The sequence below is a fragment of the Anopheles moucheti genome, chromosome 2, assembly GCF_943734755.1.
Source record: "Anopheles moucheti chromosome 2, idAnoMoucSN_F20_07, whole genome shotgun sequence".
In the NCBI taxonomy this organism is placed as follows: domain Eukaryota; kingdom Metazoa; phylum Arthropoda; class Insecta; order Diptera; family Culicidae; genus Anopheles; species Anopheles moucheti.
The window spans coordinates 33,366,467-33,379,750 of NC_069140.1; the positions used below are offsets into that span (position 1 = coordinate 33,366,467).

The following is a 13,284-nucleotide window of genomic DNA, read 5'->3' on the forward strand; positions in this document are numbered from 1 at the left end:
CGGTAGCAAATCCTTTGATGTGGTTTTACAGATGGGTGCATCTTTTTAATTGTACGGAAAATTGTATCTAGCGCGGTGGAATGGGGTTCGGTTCGTGTCGATAAAGGACTCGCGTGTTTTTTGGGGCTTGATGGATATGAGATTGGGTTATACCACGCGGTCTATCATAGTTTGGTGCGTCCTGTTTACCGGAATCGTTAGGAGATTACTTCAAAAAGTTTATGTTTTGTTTGCAGCTGTAGTAAAAAAGTTGACTTGTTTTGTAATGGTATCGCATTGTATATTTTGTTTCCTTTGCTTCATTTTAATTGTTATTAGAGTGTTTGTTTTAATTATTCAGTTTTGTTTTAATTACTAAATTAATTTATTATGAAGATTAAGATGAATAGCAGTCAAACTGATTTATAATTAAGGTGTAGCACTAGAACATGTAATTTATCAAAGTCATAATAGGATTTGCTAAGTTAAAATGCAGCATTTACGAAGAAATTACGGTGATACAATATATTCTCTCTTATACTACAACATTTGTCTTGTCTCATTTGTAGGTAGTAGAGATATTTGGAACGTGTCAGACAGGATTTCGAAAGGGATCAACCAAGAATTAACCACCGATTAGATCTGCACCATGCAGCTTATGGAGAAACATGGCAAAGCAACTTTTAGAAGTAAGTGACACATTCTTGGATATTCTTCAGAGTGCCAAGTACAAAAAAAAAAACGAATTCTTTTTCCAAGGATTTTGGAGATGCCGGGTATCGATCCCGGTACCTCTCACATGCTAAGCGAGCGCTCTACCATCTGAGCTACATCCCCGTGTGGTTGCTAGCCGTCAACCAGCTCGTAAAAGCTACCCAACTGACCTAGATTTAAACGCGATCGATACATTTTAAGCCCGCCCAACTCCCCACTATGCAACGCATGCAACCGAAACGCCATGTGCAGCGAGCCCAGCAACCCCTCCCGTGATCGGTGGGGACTGATCGAGGTTATGGATCAATGGACGGGCGGTTGTAAACCGGTTAGTACATGTGCTGCCAAGCAACCCGTCCATGTGATCGATCGCCATCGTCGGGTGACCGCAGGAATTTCTCCCATATCCTTGACACGGCGCGAATCATTTACCATTGCGGGAGGCATCATCAGCCGCATGCTCATGTACGCAAGCGAAGCGAACATTTCCTCACAATCGATCAGTGTTACTGTAACGGTTAGATAAATCAAGCGTCGTGCAGGCTGGCCTTATATCCGGTAGGAAAATATCAGATATGTTAGAGCTTTCGATCAAGACCATCACGCCGGGGGAGAGTCAATTCCGATAAATCCCTGCTACAGTCGCATTGCCGATTTCTGATCGGTCACACCGAATGTCCCGGGAATCCGGAATCATCCTGCGGAATCATTTATCAAGCCTAAAATATTCCTACATTGCACACACGCACACATGGTGTGGTTTTAGCCACAGTTTCGGAAGCGTCTTGAAGGGATCTGCTGGATCTTCGGACCCCGGACTCTGCCGGTTCATTATTTATCTCCATCGCACCACCAACCAAGGGGGGTGTGTAGAGCCTGCATCGGAATCCGCTAGCGTGACCGAGCGACTCCATAAATAATCGTTAGTAGATTTTGGTGACAACTTCGAGTTTTGATTGATGCTTGGCCCGACGGAAGCGAACAGTTCCACACGGGGGCATTCAATGAAGTGTGGGGAGAAAGAACAAAAAAAATCGCTCACCAGTGGTAGAACTCTCGATTTATTTCGATGGTTTATCATTCAGTTCGAAACTGTGCTGCTTTCCTCCTGCCCAGCCCCGGGTTTCTTCTTGCGGTACGGGGATTCTTGGGCCCCGGGCGAGATCGAGTGAAAAAGTGCCGATACAATAAAAATGTTATTACTTCGTCATAATTTATCGCATTTTTCGCCCAGCCACGATGGCTGTGTTTGCTGTGTTGTGAGGCGAGTCAATGAGTTGCTTTCGACGGGATTATGAATTATGGAGCGATTGTTTTGAAGCACCACCACCAGTGGTCGGCGGATGGAGCAAAAGAAATGTTTCCCTGAGAAATCTCGGGCCCGGGTGTCGCGCTTTGGAAAAGGGAAGATGCCGCACCGATGCCGCACACTGGCAACGGCAGCTTAAGTCAAACGAAAACGTCTTCAATATCAGAAATGATGGTTCGGTTCTCCTTTCTATCCGTGGCCTTCGAGACGTGCCAGTTTAACGTTGCTTTATCAGTCATCATCTGCTGGAAGCGCTCTCGGTGGTTTGTCTGGTGGTGCAGCGCGTGGAAAACATAAAATCCACACAACATTAAACAAAAGCTCTCCATTTCCAGGCGATCTTGGTGGTGGTGGTGGTGGTGCCCACGTACGTTCTGTTCCTGTTCCTAGCGCCCGGCTTGAAGATGCATTCGTCTGCAGCGATCGGTACGCGTAGCAACCGTCTCTAAACGTGCTTATTATTGCACGTGTAATTTATGGCTATTTATTTCAACTAATGACATAATATACGAAATGAATTATGACGCATGTCTGGCGTGTAACGAAGCATCCCGCCAAGATGCGGTTCTTGTGCTACTAGTGCAACCCGTTGCAATGGGACGCGTCGGGGGGGTTTTTTCCCCCGTATCTTCGTTGAATGAAACGAGCTTCAAAAGTGCGAAATAGTAACCCCTGCTGGGGGGACCATTATGAGATCTCGATGTCCGGATGGCTCTCAATAGCCGGCAGGTTCTCCAGAGCCCGGGTGAGAGGTTTCGTTCGCTGTCAACGAAAAGTGGCGTTGGCTTTCCCAATGTACGCTCTAGCTGGCTACAAGGTGAGATATTTGGTGCCCGGTTTCAAACCGTTACCCTCTTGATCGAAGTGGCACAAGGTGCTGTTTGCATTAGAAAACAAAATTGTAGCATGCTGGTTGTATTAAGCTTGCATCGTAATGAAAGGAAAAGAAAGGACTCGAGCAGCTTTGACAAAACTACGAACAAAGTTTCATATTGCAACCCGGAGCAACACGAACACACATACAGAGAGAGATCCTGGAACTGTTCTGCACGTGGTGAACATCTTGAGCTGTAATATCGTTAATGTGTGCCTGGTATGGAGCAACTTCATCGCACACAGTCGTCTGCTGGCTATCCTTGCGAAGAAAAGGGTGACCCGAACACACCACCAAACACATGAGCCTTGCGTGCCACAATAATTGCCTTTCTTGCCAGGCACCGCATGACGACAACGACCGTACGGACGGCGAGTTTGAGGGAAGAATTTTCTCACCCACCCGGCCAAAGACACCGGTGCTTGAAATGAGCAAACCTGTGGCTCGCCCCAAGGTTCTTACGCCAAGAAGCCGAACCGCGGGTAATGGGCCCCGCAGGGAGCCCATCCCGGGTGCGTCGAGTGGGCGACCAGCTCCAAACATAATCAGCCTTTATGTATCACCATAAAACACACACACACACACACACATGTGCAGAGGGAAGCCTGCAACACGTACCACCGAAGCCGGGCCAATGCCGGGAAAAAGGGTTAGGTGAGAGCGTTTCATCGTTTGGCCAGATGGTCGCGAAACAACGTTGACGCTGTTGCAGGCGATAATAATGCGCCGTGGTGTCCGGGGCACCGTGTGGGATCGCTGTAAACAGGCCATTACTTTTGTACGGTTTCGCCAAACGGTAGGTTCGTCTCGAGCGAGCCATCTTCCTTGCGGTGGAACCGCCCAGCAACGAAACGGTTAGGATGTTCTTCGGGGTGAGGGTTTTTGCTCTCGTGGGGTTCCGGCGTGTTTTTTTTTCTTCTCGCTGTTCTCCTTCCACAAGGAATGTGTGGCAAGCAGGGAAGGTATTAATATCAGACCATCTGCAATAAATTGGCTTCAATGAGTGTCTCGTTCCGGGATGGAAATCATTCGACTCGCACAGGCGTCTGTCAGTGTTCGGTACGCTCAAGTATCGATCTCCGTGCCCCGTGACGACGCATCGGTACGTTCCTTTGTTTCGATGCTCGTAAATATTGCCAATAGGGCTATCGGGGGGATGATTTCTCACTGCTGACGTTATGGTTTTCGGATTTGCTGGGATAATTTGCAGCAATGAGGTGGGTGGTGTATACGCTGTGTGTTTTAATAACTCTTTCAAGAAACTTTTAGGATCATTCCCATCCGGGTGCCTTGTTCCGTGCGCCCCTAGCGTGTTCGGCACGCGAAAACTGCAAGGCTGTACGGGGAAGTTTTTCCTTCCATTCCTGCTAAGCTGATTAGACGTATTAGGAATTTCCTGTGTTTAATTTGTGCTACGTGAGCTGCGGAACTTTGCTGTTTCGATTGCAATTGCCATTCCGGCCCCCGGCGTCCGGCGTACCGGTCCCGTGAGGCGTTAAGGGTCAAAAGTTTTGCCGAGTTTTTCCACCCAAGCGGTTCCAGCGGCCTGCGCGGGTAGCTAAGGAGGGATAACTCATTATCGGGAATTATCGGAGCCGTGATATCGTTATCTATTTTGTATGGGGTTGTACGTACGTGACTGATTTATTCGCCGACTATTTGCTGCGATAGGTGGATGTATTAGTTTCATGGTGCTTCTTTCTCCGCGGTACGACGGTAGGCCCGGGAACGAACCGGAGTTTCGATATCGTATTTACAGTAATAATAAAGATGAAATTTATTCCAAATACGAGTACGTCGTTCGCTATGCTCTTTTGCGCTTCCACCGCTTACGGAGGAAAAGCCGATTAATTAGTGTCGGATCTTGCAGCCAGTGTCGGAGCTGCAACGATTCAAATGACGGGCGGCAGCCGTAAGACAACGCGTCAAGCATTTCTTAAGAAACAACCTGGATCGGTAGAGTGTGGTCAGTGTGGCGTGTATTAGTTGTACACCGAAAATACGAAATCCCAAGTGGGCTTGCTGAAGTACCCGTCAGGTCAGGCCGAAAGAGTGACGGACGAACTGTTCACCATTAACCAAATCCTAGCCTCGTATTCAATGTTGGCAGGTTGGCTGCTGGAAGACGTGGCTCAGATCCAATTAAAATTTTATTTCATCCAAACGAAGATGTGGAACTGGCCAACTGGGTTGTTGGGTGAGTGGAGATTGAAGATGTCTTGATAGATCCTCCGAAGCATAATGTCGAGAGGTGTGTGGTTGACTGTTGGAGTTGAAGTTTTGCCCTCCAACGTCTCAGAATCTGGGTATTTGAGGATTTTATTAACAAATCCAGTGTTTTTACACTCAGAATCATTTACAGGTAGTTTCCGAAGCCCTGCATCTTATTTGATGTGGGGTTCATAATGAACAAACTTTGCAATGCTGTGTGGAATCGTTTCTTCTACGAACTACAATCTGCTGTACATTAAAAAAAACACACACACAAATGGCTCCAATGCTAACGCCCTAACAAGCCAACTTGTGTGAAATAACCTCGCCCTAAGGAATGGGAAAGAAAAGGTAACACAGGATGGAGAGCAACATAAGCGAGCAGCAAGGTTCTAACGATCTGAGAGGTAAAACTTGACAACTTAATTCCGTCCTAGTGATGATGTCTAAATTAGTGTGAATTTATCTCACTTGACGCTAGCCGGTCGGTCGGTGTTTTCGATGGGAACAGGATGTTTTTTACCCCGCACCCTTTTCGGGCCAGAAGATGTTGGTTTATTTTTATTTGGTTGCTTTTTGTTTTAACTTCCCCGTTTAATAGGAGTAGAAGAGGAACGTATCTCCATAGCTGGTGGTGGGATGAATCGTTTTTTTTTTTGGAAACGGGTTAGGTGTTTATGGGAGGGCAACGGTCCGATTCCGATCGATGGAACCGAAAACATGCAAAACATTTATTTTGTTGGGCGACGCACGAGCACGGTTTCTTCGTCGTATGCGGAAGAGTGGTTCTACGGTTAATTTATCGTTCGAAACCTCTCCCTGCCTGCGCGTAGCCGGCGGAATGGTCGCCAAACGGTGCCGGCGATTGGCATAATTAATAAGTAAAGCCAGGGGTAGTTCGGGTTCGGGTGGGGAGATTCCGGGATCTCCCCACCGGGGCCGCTATTATCTGCCGGTGCTTTGCGAGAGCAGGGTCGTTTTCGGATGAGATGATCGCGAGCTAAACAGCGCCCGATGACATCAGAGCAAGCTGCGACGAACCCGAGCTTCATAATTATCAAATTATCTTGTATTTTTACGTATCGCCCAGGAATGGGACGATCGATGATGGTTCTCGATTCTCGATTCAATACACCCGTTTTATGTTCCAATCACTTCCAAGCTGGAAATTTATGACGATCGAAACTTAAATTAAAGGAGATAATATTTTATAGGCGTTATGGAATAAGTTTCTGAAGTTTGTAGCTTGTGTGTTGATATGAGCTTGATTTAACTATAAATCCTACCAAATTTGTCATCTTAGCGTTCTACGTTATCGCTTACTATCAATTGAAGATGGGACATATTTACTCCTTTCAAGGATTTCAACCATGAGTTGATGGTCGTTCGGAGAACTAAATCAGTATTATTCTGGATAATTTATTTCACTGATAATAAAACAACATAAAATTTAAGAAATTAAAAGAGTTTTAAAAACTCTTCTAGGGAATTTAAATCTGCTCACTCTCGCTCTAGCAAGATTTAGATAATTCATTCATACTGAATCAGTGTGCACTACACTGTTATCGTTGGTTATTGCGACAACTATAATTTTAATCCACATAAATAACTGACGATGGTCTTAAAAACTTAGGGGATGAATTTTTCAGTACCATCCTATTGACCATCCTGTAAAAGATCCATAAACGGGTATCTGACAACTCTGGTCTTTTACACAAATTTTTTTTTATTGCAGTTCATCGGCGTACTTTCCTTTTGAACTCGATTTCTTTTCCCTGTACCCTACATATCTGATATAACTATAACTTAAATAAGGTGATTCGGTTCTATCTTGTGACCTTGATTGTATTATAGCACATTTTATAAGGTGAGTTGTTTTGCCAAATTATTTTTTCAATAAAGAAAACTTTTAAACTGTTTCATGCTTTATTACGATTTTCAAAAATCTTTATAATCGTTATTATTAATATAATACTCTATTCTTCGCCTTTTTTAAACAACTAGCGCTGAACCATCAACAAGTTGTAGCCTATAAGTTCCTGGTGAAGCATCATCAGTTGACGATTTTGGGGACTGCGCTCCGTCACATGTCTAGCAACAAAAATCCCCATACTAATATCCAAGTTGTTTTTCCTGGCAACGCCCTAGCCAAACCCCAACAATTCGGGTTCTCCGATATCACAAAAAGCTTTCTCCTCAATCGCTCCACTCATGAACCAAAACCAAAAAAAAAAAAACACAAAAGAGGTTAGTTAATAGCCCGTTTGTGGCGTGTGCCGAAGGTCCCAAAGCAGTAAGTTACATCGCTTTATGACGGGTGAAAGAGAAGCGAACGGTATATAACTAAATTAAATATACGAGTACAACATACTGTTTTGTTTCCGGCCTAATGGTACATGATTGTACCCGTGTCGGGAAGCAGTTCGCCCAGAGTTTTCTTTTTCCCGTATCCCGTATACATCTCCAAGCGCTACGGATCTGGTGACAACTTCAGATTGGCCGTTTTGTATCGAGTGAAAGTCTTTTATCCTTTACGACCCCAAGCCTCCGGTCTCTGGCCGGTGCAAATCGTTTCAGCTCGATTGCACGTTGACTCTCGCATCGAGGGCCATTCGTGCCCTCGTAGGACAAAGGGATTGTGCAAAAAAGGCAAACAAAAAGATCGGCTGGTGTGGAACGGCGAAAACTATTTCGAAAAATACGACCACTTAAAATGTCCATCGTTGCCGTCGTATGTCGCATTGATGCAAGGGTGTATCGGACGGTCCGGTGTATGAAATGCGTCCGTTTCGAAGGTGGTCTAACGATTTGCGGTCGATGTAGGTTGCCGACGGAGTGGGGGGAAACGATTTGGTGGATTTATTTGCTTGCCGGTGATAAAACCACTCCTACAACCGAGAGCAACTTCGGCGAACATTGAAGCTCTTGACGCAATCAGTTTCTCAGGCCAGGCGGGCAACGTCGTGTAACGTTTCCATCGAGTGAAAATTATTTTTATGTGTTACCTTACCGGGTTGATGTCTTAGGTTTCCCCGTTGCTTGTGAGTGTCTCATGATTCTACAAAATAGCTCGCATCAACAGTTCCTGGTGGCGTTATGATATCCTCCTTACCTTTCGTCCTCGTCGGTTTCCGTTTAACTAGCACGCTTGATTGGTGCGATTAAACACAAACAATACCCAATCAGGTAAGTAAACAAACTGAGACCATAAACACGTCACTTTGGGAAGGTAATGCACTAAAAACTTCGGTACCGAACCGATCTGATCCATCATTATTATCGAGGCATCATCTTTCGGGATTTGGGGTCGAGACATGTAAATGAACAGTTACCCACAGGCCGTAGAATAGCACTGTCATTAGCCATCAGCCGAAGAAGAGTTTGGAAATTGTTTCATCGCTCGTTCGCATGTTCGCGGAACGGAACGGAACGAGCATCCATTCCCAGCCGTTCTGTAAAACGGTCCACCACGAAGGGAAACCCACGCTTGGGCGGTGGTATCACCATGAAAATGAGGAAAACAAATCACCTAATGAACCTGATGAAGACTAATGAAAGTTACTATCAGTTCCAATTCATAAATCTCCTCCAGCGATGACCTCACGCTTAGCCGGAAAGTTTGACCGTACCGGAGACACTGGCCACAGCCAAGTTTGTTTTTTTTTCACGAAATCAAAGGCAACGTGGAGGAGGCAAAAATATGTCACGTCATTCACGATGCTTCGGGTACGGAGATCGAGACGCAGCCTCGGTGTGTCGATGATGTGGCCATTAATCGGTGGCGGAGTCGACCGTCCACCGATTTGGAATGGAAACTAACTGGCATGACTCCACCCTGCCCATGCGATTAGTAGACGATGGATAGATGCATAAGGCGCTAGAGGGGGTCAGTCGATTGTGTACGACACTGGCCACAAATACACGGTTCGAGTTCTGCTGAAGACCGGGGCAGCGTCATTAGTCGAAATTCAAATAGCTGATCTTTCTCCTCCTACTCCTTCGCAGACGCAGACTTCAGCGATGGATGGAGTGAGGCGGGTGCGGAATGGAACGCAAAGTACACGGACCAAAAACGGACTGCTTCTAAAGTGCCTATTACGACAAAATGGAATGATAATGATCTTCACTATTTTTCTTGTTTTAGATCTCCTCCAGTGTCTCTGAGCGACCGTCTGAGCGTCTGATGTGTGTTTGTGAAGAGGATGTAACTTAGGTGCTAGATTCGGTGGTTCTTGTTGAGGAATTCTTCCTGATGTTGGACGCGTGCAGTATGAGCATGTGCGGTAAGCAATCGCAAGATTGTGCATTAATAGTTCTATTGCTAAAACTGTGATGTCTAACTCAACTTCGCCGGATTAGTGTTGCCATTGAAGTGCCCATACATGTGTTGAGGTTGATTTGACAGCACCCGGATCGGAGTAGACACTCTCATTCACCGACCACTTTCACCTTCCGCTCGACCGGTTTGCATAATATTTAATGCATCGCTTTCGTAACACTGTCACCTTCCATCCAACGCGTACGTAGCGGTGAGCTGCAGCCACATCCGTGGTCTATGGACCGTCGAGGATCGTGTACCGAATCGTGCGATCGGCGATAGATGGATTGAAAGATTAAGCGACTCAGTGCTTGGCTCAGCTGGCATAAAGCGAAAAAGAAAATCTCCAACAACGGGGTGAATAAACGTGAGGGATAGGCAGCAGAAAAGGCGACCTGTCATCACGATCACGGTGCGGACCGTTGGAAGAGTCCTGCGCCCAAGATCGTGTGCTTTGCGATAATCGATCAACAATATAGCGCCTAATTAAAGATAGAAATGCCCTTTCCCCTGGGCACGTCCATTGTATGGTGCTTGCTGGAGGGTGCTGGCCATGGAACCATCAAATATTTTATGTAATAAATTGAAACTAACATGCCCACGGGAAAGGGAATGGGAAGAAAATATTTACGATCGAACACTCGTGTGCCTCGTGGTGTGCCGTTTGATGGATCTGTATTCAAACGAGAATGCTTTCATCGGGCCCTCAAAAAAAAAAAAAAACGGAATCCCGTCCGAAAACCGGCTTGATTATGGTTGCGATACGCTTGATGTTGTTTTATGTTTTGATAGCAAAAACTCCGATTTTGGTGAAACGGCAGGATAACAAAATCGCAACAAAATTATAAACTCAACAGCTTCTGAATGAACTGTTCGCGTTCCCAAAATCCGGACGTGCTGAAGTTGTGAAATATTACAATCTTCATCTTTGTCTTTTGCGCTGATCGAAGTACCAAGGTTCAAAAAAAAAAACGATGTCGTATGCAAATCCACTCTCACCTCCTTCTGTGGCAATCGCTCGTTAAAACAAGTCCCCGCCATCAACGGGCAATTCCACTAATCAGTACAACTTTCTCGCACAATCTACCGGATCGGTCGGTCGGTCGGTCGGATCGTGGGGTTTCGGTTTTCGCAACTGAAATTCCACCACAACCTCGTCAGTTGTCCGGCGCTTTAATAAATGCCAATCAATCAAACCACCGCAGGACAAACCCGTACCGTCCAAGTGTGCCCAGTATCTGTTGTCATCGGAAACGATCGCTGGTGAGCAATTAAGCTGCGAAAGGCTGGGGGAGGATCGCTTAACCAGGGCCCGGTTTGTTGAAACATATTTCGCTCGTTTTCAGGAATTTCTCGAGAATCTGTTTGATTGATGTTCCCCCCCTTCGGTTAGTTGAATGTGAATCGCACCGATCAGTTGGTTCTTTGTGGTGGATTTGTATGCTTTTTGTGTTGCTGTTGTTGTTGGCGTACTATCATCACTAGCGAAGATCCCTTCCGACGGCGGTTTGTGCACAAGCGGATCGTTCCAACTCCGGGAGTCAGCAAAGATTGCTCATCAGCAGTAAAGATTTACGACCCGAAGGCTCTATCAAATCGCTCTTGGCTGTCGCATTTGATGAGTGGAGTCATGTGTCATGTGTGGGAGCCTCAAAATACGGTAGCTAAGAAGAGCGGCATTAGATGTCTGCCGGAGAACAACTCGAATGACCCCAACGAAGTGCTCGCATTTGTGGAACTCCGTGTCTCGTACGCGTATGCTGCTTAAGACGCTAACAAACTAACAACCCTTTCACCAGCATGAAGTGCCGTCTAGCTCTTCGCCAGCAGATGCTTGTTAGAATGGATCTCGCAACATAAATCAACGGTCAATGAATAAAAATCAATCGTTAGCGCAATCGCACGGAAACGCCGGGTGGCAGTGTTTGGGGCAAACAGATTACATTTCCACCCTGTGTCACTGTTCCCGAGCCTCCCGCTCCGGTGCACAGCGGCTGTATCCCACCGTATCGGCAAAGCCACGCTGCAGCCCGTCCAGAATACATAATTAACAGCGTAAAGTAATTATTTGCCCGCGCTGAGAATGAATCATCCCCGGGGCCCGGGCTAGCTTGGCTAGGATGCTTCACGCCAGGCGAGTGATACCCGTCGGGTGGGCAATGTGTTCGAATGTTTTGCTCCCGCGGGCACCGTGTACCACGCCGATGGACGTGGCGTTGCGGATGGCGGTGAGGTGATAACAGCACCGGACCAACGGACAGCGGTGGAACGGTGAAAAGTGAACCGTTTATCTTCGGGCCCCGGCTTCGTTATTCGGGATCCTGCCATGAAAGTGACGATAGTCTGGCATTAAACTTTTAATTGCTTCATTTCATCTTCCCGGGGGTTTTGGTTGTTTTTCACCCCTTTCTTCTTTATCGCGTCGTTGTTCTTGTCCGCTCGCAATAGGAACTTGGTGCTTGGTTGATTGTTGGTAAGAGTCAGCGTTTTATTTTTTCACGGCGATACACAACCCTCCTGCTCGTCGAATGCTATGGTTTAACCCAAGCGACGAAAGAAGGTAAATTTGACATTCGTTTGTAAAAACCAGGGAAATGTTTTGCCTCATTACGAGCTGTGGCCGAAAGGTCAAGCGTTTAATGAAATGATCGACTGATAGCTGGTGGCTTTTTTTTAAGCAGCTAACAATTCATTTTGAGGACAAAGCCAAACTGAAATATGGAGAAATTTCGACCAAATATTTTATTATTTATAGATGAAGGTTTAGTACTCAAGGCATGGGCTGATGGTATCATTATGTAGAACTGTGTTGTGCAGAAATTGGTTATTAGGGAGATGGAGGGACTTTTCACAAATTATTATGAATGAGTATATATGCTGCAAATTTGCATCTAATCAAAAATAACCGACCAAGAAAAAAGAGGAATAAGGCAGAAAAATATAATTAATATTACGATGTTATTCAGGACGCTTCTCCATCAATTTACTGAATTTCATATCATGATCCTCAGTCGCATAAAGTGCATCTTCAAGAATAAGTGATACTCTCTTTATGGAACTCTCGGTGCTTTAAGAATAATTTTCCAATAAATTCTCACAAAGTAATAATTGTACTAATCTTGAAGAGTAAAATTTATTAGATAAATTGAATTTGAAATAAATTATTGATTGCAATCTCACTATATCAATTTTAGTATTAGCTACATATAACTCCCCGTGGCAAATTAAAAATGCAGCTTAAAACAGAACCATCAAAATTAAATCTTCCCCAAGAGGATTACCGTCGGTCGGTAGATTTCACACTTTTCTCCTTATTCGAACGATGACTCGGCGTACAAAACGATCACGCGAGTGGGAACATTTCAATCAGTTAGACGCTTCAATCCTCCGCGAGGAGACCAAAAAAAAGGAACATCATTCCCTTCTTTTTTTTCCAAAAAGGATCTTCTCCACGAAGCTAAAAATTAAACAAACAAAAAGAAAATCAGCAACCAAAAAGCATAAAGCTTCGACCCAAAACATTTCCGTCCGCTGTCCGATGTCCAACTGGATGACAGCTGTTGAAATGCAATTACAAGCGACTGCATCCGCAATCCGCGGCTGCACTCGAGCCGTGCCGCGGAACGTTGAGGCGTAGGCAAGCGTTTAATTTTATCGTTCCATTGGATGATGCACACGAATTGACGAAATAATCCAAAATCCATCCCCATCCGTTGCGCAGTTGAAAGTCTTCACCGCCGTAAGACACTGGTCCCGGGACCCGGTTTTCGGGCGAGCTTGTCTTATCACGGGGTTGAAGCGAAGCGGGAAAGAAATCTTACATCCCCAAACCGATGTAGTCGAAGGCGGAAGGACACCGGCCTTTAGTCGCGGTTTCTC

At 45.6% G+C, this 13,284-nt stretch overlaps 1 non-coding gene across 1 annotated transcript; it reads right to left on the reverse strand.

The window, feature by feature from the left end:
• Positions 1-743: 743 nt before the first annotated feature.
• On the reverse strand, positions 744-816 carry Trnaa-agc (transfer RNA alanine (anticodon AGC)). Its single transcript has one exon. It is a non-coding gene; the product is annotated as a tRNA-Ala (tRNA).
• Positions 817-13,284: the final 12,468 nt, after the last annotated feature.